The following is an 8025-nucleotide window of genomic DNA, read 5'->3' as shown; positions in this document are numbered from 1 at the left end:
GGCCCTCAGGGCCAGAGGACCTCAGGGCACTGGCGGAAAGGTTGACTCCTTCATCCAACCTTGGAGGAAAAATTCTAGTTTCCTTCCCCAGGGCTGCGGGCGAGGTTAAGCTCTGGGGTGGGCTCTGACCGGGCCTAAAGAGTGGGGTTGGAGCGGAGTGTACGCCGACTGGTCGGGGCTAAGGACAGAGCTGAAGCCCGATGGGTGGGGATTGGGAGAGGGCCAGGGCTTGGTGGGCGGAATAGAGGCGGGGCCTCGCTGGCTCGTTGGCACGCTTGATGTTCTACTTTCCTCTCCCCCTTCCTTCCCCCCGACCCTGCCCCGCCCTGCCTTCTCCTTTGCCTTAACCCAATGCCCTGCAAAAACATACCCATAAGTAAGATTGTTTTGTTCAGAATTTCTGATTTCTTCTAAAAATAAGATTATATATTCTACTTCTTCTACAATTTGCCTTTCTTACTAAAAATAAAATGTGAAACTCTATTCAAGACAATAGATAGATCTGACTGTTCTTTTTAAAATTATGTATTTGTTATGTCGTACAGATAATACATACATATAGGAAAAGTTCAAATGGGGGATCTCCTTCCATCCCTAAGTTTTCCTCCCCAGAAACAACCACTGTGACCAGTTCCCTGATATCGTTTATATTTCAAGCACTGCGTGTATTATTTTTCTCAATAAGTAACCTACAGAGTATCAGTTGATTGCTACATGCTAAGGTTACAAAGCCCTTTCCTGCAAGGGTGCTACAAGTGGAGGACTGGAGGGAAGATGTGGAGAGAGAGATGAGATTGATCCATTCCAATAAAACTAACTCAGCACATTGTCATATGTGGTGTATTAGCATAATTTTTTTAACTGATAAGGATATGTGGAAGAGAAATAAAGAAATTTGGCATAGTTGGTTGAAAGTAGATCTTAAAGGATGAATATCAAGTCATGGAGAATGGTTAGTGCAGTGGGTGAGAAATGTTGCAACTTGGGGATATATTGTGAGCAAAAACACAGAGGCAAGGGGGGAATACATGTTCTGGGAACACTGAATAATGACTTATGGCTAGAGATTAAAGCTCTTTGTGTGTGTTACTGTCACAGGAATACACAAATAGATCAAAGAAACAATAGCTCAGAAGCAGACTCAGGCATGTATGGACTTTTAGTATGGGTTAGGGGGTAGTATTTCAAATCAATGAGGGAAGGAGGCAGTGGGACAATTGGCTAAAGGATTAAGTTCTTAGATCCCCATTTCACATCATTCACAACAATAAATTCCAGGAAGACTGACTCAAACTTAAAAAAGAACTTTAAGATATTAGATGAAAGTATAGGAATAGTATTCCTAACAGATTTTGCTTTATATTTTTCAAAGGTATGGTATCAGTTGCATAGCCCAATGGTTAAGAGTACTGGTTTTTGATACTTAACTAGCCAACCTGTGACCTACCTAATTTCTCTGTGCCTCAAGTTTCCTAAACTGTTGAGTGGGGGCAATAATGAGATAGCACTGAGGATTGGATGATATAATGCCTATATGCAAAACAGTTATCATAACACCTGACATGTTATAAGTGCTCAATAAATATTGGCTACTATCATTATAGTTTTTGATGACATAACCTTATATCAGTATAAAATCTCCCCCTCTTCCCTTTTTAAAATTGGCCTTTAATTTTAGTCTAACATTGCCATAAAACCTTCTTGCTCTTGTTGTTAGTATTTGTCTGATATGTCTCTTGTTTTCAACCTCTTTGTCATTTTCTCTTAATTGATGTTTTTTAATAAATAGTACATAGCTGAAGAAACAAAAGAAAAAAGAAATAGTACGTAGCTGGATTTTGTTTTTAAGGAAGTCTGAAAGTAACTCTCTTCTAACAGGGGAACTTAATCCACTTACATTTAATGTGATTATTGATATGTTTAATGTACTTTTGCCACCTTATTTTACATTTATCTTATGTTTTCTATTTATCATTTGTGTTTCTTGTATGTTGATTGAGCCAGTTCTCTTTTTTCTTAATTTTATTTATTTTTTATACAGCAGGTCCTTATTAGTCATCAATTTTATACACATCAGTGTATACATGTCAATCCGAATAGCCCAATTCATCACACCACCACCACCACCACCACCACCACCACTTTCTCCTACTTGCTGCCTATACGTTTCTTCTCTACATCTGTGTCTCAATTTCTGCCCTGCAAACTGGTTCATCTGTACCATTTTTCTAGGTTGCACATATATGCGTTAATATACAATATTTGTTTTTATCCTTCTGACTTACTTCACTCTGTATGACAGTCTCTAGATCCATCCACATCTCTACAAATGACCCAATTTCGTTCCTTTTTATGGCTGAGTAATATTCCATTGTATATATATACACCACAACTTCTTTATCCATTCATCTGTCGATGGGCATTTAGGTTGCTTCCATGACCTGGCTATTGTAAATAGTGCCTCAATGAATATTGGGGTGCACGTGTCTTTTTGAATTATGGTTTTCTCTGGGTATATGCCCAGTAGTGGGATTGCTGGCTCATATGGTAATTCTATTTTTAGTTTTTTAAGGAACCTCCATACTGTTCTCCATAGTGGCTGTATAAATTTACATTCCCACCAACAGTGCAAGAGGGTTCCCTTTTCTCCACACCCTCTCCAGCATTTGTTGTTTCTAGATTTTCTGATGATGCCCATTCTAACAGGTGTGAGGTGATACCTCATTGTAGTTTTGATTTGCATTTCTCTAATGATTAGTGATGTTGAGCAGCTTTTCATGTGCTTCTTGGCCATCTGTATGTCTTCTTTGGAGAAATGTCTATTTAGGTCTTCTGCCCAATTTTGGACTGGGTTTTTTGTTTTTTTAACATTGAGCTGCATGAGCTGTTTATATATTTTGGAGATTAATCCTTTGTCCGTTGATTTGTTTGCAAATATTTTCTCCCATTCTGAGGGTTGTCTTTTCATCTTCTTTATGGTTTCATTTGCTGTGCAAAAGCTTTGAAGTTTCATTAGGTCCCATTTGTTTATTTTTGTTTTTATTTCCATTACTCTAGGAGGTGGATCAAAAAAGATCTTGCTGTGATTTATGTCAAAGAGTGTTCTTCCTATGTTTTCCTCTAAGAGTTTTATAGTGTCTGGTCTTACATTTAGGTCTTGAATCCATTTTGAGTTTATTTTTGTGTATGGTGTTAGGGAGTGTTCTGATTTCATTCTTTTACATGTAGCTGTCCAGTTTTCCCAGCACCACTTATTGAAGAGACTGTCTTTTCTCCATTGTATATCCTTGCCTCCTTTGTCATAGATTAGTTGACCATAGGTTTGTGGGTTTATCTCTGGGCTTTCTATCTTGTTCCATTGATCTATGTTTCTGTTTTGTGCCAGTACCATATTGTCTTGCTTACTGTAGCTCTGTAGTATAGTCTGAAGTCAGGGAGTCTGATTCCTCCAGCTCTGTTTTTTTTCCTTCAAGTCTGCTTTGGCTCTTCGGGGTCTTTTGTGTCTCCATACAAATTTTAAGATTTTTTGTTCTAGTTCCGTAAAAAATGTCATTGGTAATTTGATAGGGGTTGCATTGAATCTGTAGATTGCTTTGGGTAGTAGAGTCATTTTCACAATATTGATTCTTCCAATCCAAGAACATGGTATATCTCTCCATCTGTTGGTATCATCTTTAATTTCTTTCAACAGTGTCTTATAGTTTTCTGCATACAGGTCTTTTGTCTCTCTAGGTAGGTTTATTCCCAGGTATTTTATTCTTTTTGTTGCAATGGTAAATGGGAGTGTTTCCTTAATTTCTCTTTCAGATTTTTCATCATTAGTGTATAGGAATGCAAGAGATTTCTGTGCATTAATTTTGTATACTGCAACTTTACCACATTCATTGATTAGCCCTAGTAGTTTTCTGGTGGCATCTTTAGGATTCTCTGTGTATAGTATCATGTCATCTGCAAAAAGTGACAGTTTTACTTCTTCTTTCCCAATTTGTATTCCTTTTATTTCTTTTTCTTCTCTGATTGCCATGGCTAGGACTTCCAAAACTATGTTGAATAATAGTGGTGAGAGTGGACATCTTGTCTTGTTCCTGATCTTAGAGGAAATGCTTTCAGTTTTTCACCATTGAGAATGATGTTTGCTGTGGGTGTGTCGTATATGGCCTTTGTTATGTTGAGGTAGGTTCCCTCTATGCCCACTTTCTGGAGAGTTTTTATCATAAATGGGTGTTGAATTTTGTCAAAAGCTTTTTCTGGATCGATTGAGATGATCATATGGTTTTTCTCCTTCAGTTTGTTAATATTGTGTATCACATTGATTGATTTGTGTACATTGAAGAATCCTTGCATCCCTGGGATAAATCCCACTTAATCATGGTGTATGATCCTTTTAATGTGTTGTTGGATTCTGTTTGCTAGTATTTTGTTGGGGATTTTTGCATCTATGTTCATCAGTGTTATTGGTCTGTAATTTTCTTTTTTTGTAGTATCTTTGTCTGGTTTTGGTATCAGGGTGATGGTGGCCTCATGGAATGAGTTTGGGAGTGTTCCTTCCTCCGCAATTTTTTGGAAGAATTTGAGAAGGATGGGTGTTAGCTCTTCTCTAAATGTTTGATAGAATTCACCTGTGAAGCCATCTGATCCTGGATTTTTGTTTGCTGGAAGATTTTTAATCACAGTTTCAATTTTATTACTTGTGATTGGTCTGTGCATATTTTCTATTTCTTCCTCGTTCAGTCTTGGAAGGTTATACCTTTCTAAGAATTTGTCCATTTCTTCCAGATTGTCCATTTTATTGGCATAAAGTTGCTTGTAGTAGTCTCCTAGGATTCTTTGTATTTCTGCGGTGTCTCTTGTAACTTCTCCTCTTTCATTTCTAATTTTATTGATTTGAGTCCTCTCCCTCTTTTTCTTGATGAGTCTGGCTAATGGTTTATCAATTTTGTTTATCTTCTCAAAGAACCAGCTTTTGGTTTTATTGATTTTTGCTATTGTTTTCTTTGTTTCTATTTCATTTATTTCTGCTCTGATCTTTATGATTTCTTTCCTTCTGCTAACTTTGGGTTTTGTTTGTTCTTCTTTCTCTAGTTCCTTTAGGGGTAAGGTTAGATTGTTTATTTGAGATTTTTCTTGTTTCTTGAGGTAGACTTGTATAGCTATAAACTTCCCTCTTAGAACTGCTTTTGCTGCATCCCATAGGTTTTGGGCTGTCGTGTTTTCATTGTCATTTGTCTCTAGGTATTTTTTGATTTCCTCTTTGATTTCTTCAGTGATCTCCTGGTTATTTAGTAACGTATTGTTTAGCCTCCATGTGTGTGTGTTTTTTATGTTTTGTTCCCTGTAATTCATTCCTAATCTCATAGCGTTGTGGCCAGAAAAGATGCTTGATATGATTTCAATTTTCTTAAATTTACTGTGGCTTGATTTGTGACCCAAGGTGTGATCTATCATGGAGAATTTTCCGTGTGCACTTGAGAAGAAAGTGTAATCTGCTGTTTTTGGATGGACTGTCCTATAGATATCAATTACATCTATCTGGTCTATTGTGTCATTTAAAGCTTCTGTTTCCTTATTTATTTTCATTTTGGATGATCTGTCCATTGGTGTAAGTGAGGTGTTAAAATCCCCCACTATTATTGTGTTACTGTCAATTTCCTCTTTTATAGCTCTTAACAGTTGCCTTACGTATTGAGATGCTCCTATGTTGGGTGCATATATATTTATAATTGTTATATCTTCTCCTTGGATTGATGCCTTGATCATTATGTAGTGTCCTTCCTTGTCTCTTGTAACATTCTTTATTTTAAAGTCTATTTTATCTGATATGAGTTGCTAGTCCAGTTTTCTTTTGATTTCCATTTGCATAGAATATATTTTTCCATCCCCTCACTTTCAGTGTGTATGTTTCCCTAGGTCTGAAGTGGGTCTCTTGTAGACAGCATATAGATAGATCTTGTTTTTGTATCCATTAAGCCAGTCTGTGTCTTTTGGTTGGCGCATTTAATCCATTCACGTTTAAGGTAATTATCGATATGTATGTTCCTATGACCATTTTCTTAATTGTTCTGGGTTTCTTTTTGTAGGTCCTTTTCTTCTCTTGTGTTTCTCTCTTAGAGAAGTTCCTTTATCATTTGTTGTAGGGCTGGTTTTGTGGTGCTGAATTCTCTTACCTTTTGCTTGTCTGTAAAGCTTTTGATTTCTCCATCGAATCTGAATGAGATCCTTGCCAGGTAGAGTAATCTTGGTTGTAGGTTCTTCCCTTTCATCTCTTAAAATATTTTCTTGGGTCCTTTCTCTCTGTCATCTCCTCTGGGACCCCTATAATGCGAATGTTGTTGCGTTCAATGTTGTCCCAGCGGTCTCTTAGGCTGTCTTCATTTCTTTTCATTCTTTTTTCTTTATTCTGTTCTGCAGCAGTGAGTTCCACCATTCTGTCTTCCAGGTCACTTATCCATCCTTCTGCATCAGTTATTCTGCTATTGATTCCTTCTAGTGTAATTTTCATTTCAGTTATTGTATTGTTCATCTCTGTTTGTTTGTTCTTTAATTCTTCTAGGTCTTTGTTAAACGTTTCTTACATTTTCTCGATCTTTGCCTCCATTCTTTTTCCGAGGTCATGGATCATCTTCATTATCACTATTCTGAATTCTTTTTCTGGAAGGTTGCCTATCTCCACTTCATTTAGTTGTTTTTCTGGGGTTTTACCTTGTTCCTTATTCTGGTACATAGCCCTCTGCCTTTTCATCTTGTCTGTCTTTCTGTGAATGTGGTTTTTGTTCCACAGGCTGTAGGATTGTAGTTCTTCTTGCTTCTGCTGTCTGCCTTGTGGTGGGTGAGGCTATCTAAGGGGCTTGTGCAAGTTTCCTGATGGGAGGGACTGGTGGTGGGTGAGCCAGTTCTCTTTACTCTTCTAATTTGCTCCACCTTTTCTTCAGTGTGTTAATTTTTAAAAGTACAAGTTATGGTCAAATTTAAGAGTAGTATTTGGTGTTGTTTCTTGATTATCAATTATTTTTTCCTTTCTGCCTTGTTTTGTATTTATATTATTAAAATCATCCGTGTTATTCAATACTTATTTTTCTAATATATCACAAAGAAAAACACTGATGGATTTAATAGACTTAAATTATAACATTCTCTATATTAAACAAGAGTAAAGAGTAAATGATAAGTGATAAACTTGGAGATATATTCCTCATATAAAGAGAAGATTATATCCTCAGTAGAGTTCTTGCCACACCAACAATACAAACATGAATAACACCCAACAGGAGTTGACAAAAAAAAATGCCCCATAGAACGGAAAGGGTTATGACAACTTAAAGTCATCCACGTTACTTATTTTAAAATGTTATATATTATGGGAAATATAAAGAAATAGAAAAAATAATTTCTTTATATACTACATGTTCCAAAATTTCACTGTGGTTTACTCAGTAGGCTTCTTTGATCTGGAAATTCATGTCTTTCAACTCTGGGAAAGTATTTTATATTATTTTCTTAGATAACATGCTCCTCTTGGATTTTTTTTCTTTTTTGTTTCTTTCTTTCTAAAACTCCTCAGACTCTATCTTTTTGGTCTCCTTTCTTGCAGAGTGTCACCACTTTATATCTAATCCTTTTATTGAATTTTCATCTTGGCTTCCATAATTTTAATTTCTTAAATCTCTGTCTTATTCTTTTTTTACTTGCAACTATTCTTGTTATATCTTTTAGAAGATACAAATTAAAAGTGTTCTTAAGAGTTTACTTGTTCCCAGAGATTATTTTAGGACAGTTATGGAGTCTCCTTAACACAAACACTATCACAATTGAGAATCCACTGAGGCTGTGAGTTTATCTGTGGCTGTAATTCTGCTACCTGCAAGATAAAACTTTAAGGTTAGCTTTAGATTATTTCAGCCTGAGGATGTAGGAAATAAGACATTCTTTTAGTAAAGTACGATAGAGTCCCTGATTCCCTGACAAGTGACTTGAGCAAATATTTTAGGACTTTGAGCTTGTCATTCTTTTTTTTTTAAGCTCCCCGTC

This window comes from Aethalodelphis obliquidens, unplaced genomic scaffold, assembly GCF_003676395.1.
Source record: "Aethalodelphis obliquidens isolate GAN/ISIS:26980383/991018 unplaced genomic scaffold, ASM367639v1 scaffold53, whole genome shotgun sequence".
Lineage (NCBI taxonomy): Eukaryota > Metazoa > Chordata > Mammalia > Artiodactyla > Delphinidae > Aethalodelphis > Aethalodelphis obliquidens.
The sequence above is the reverse complement of the archived record's forward strand: the minus strand, read 5'-3'. Positions refer to the sequence as shown.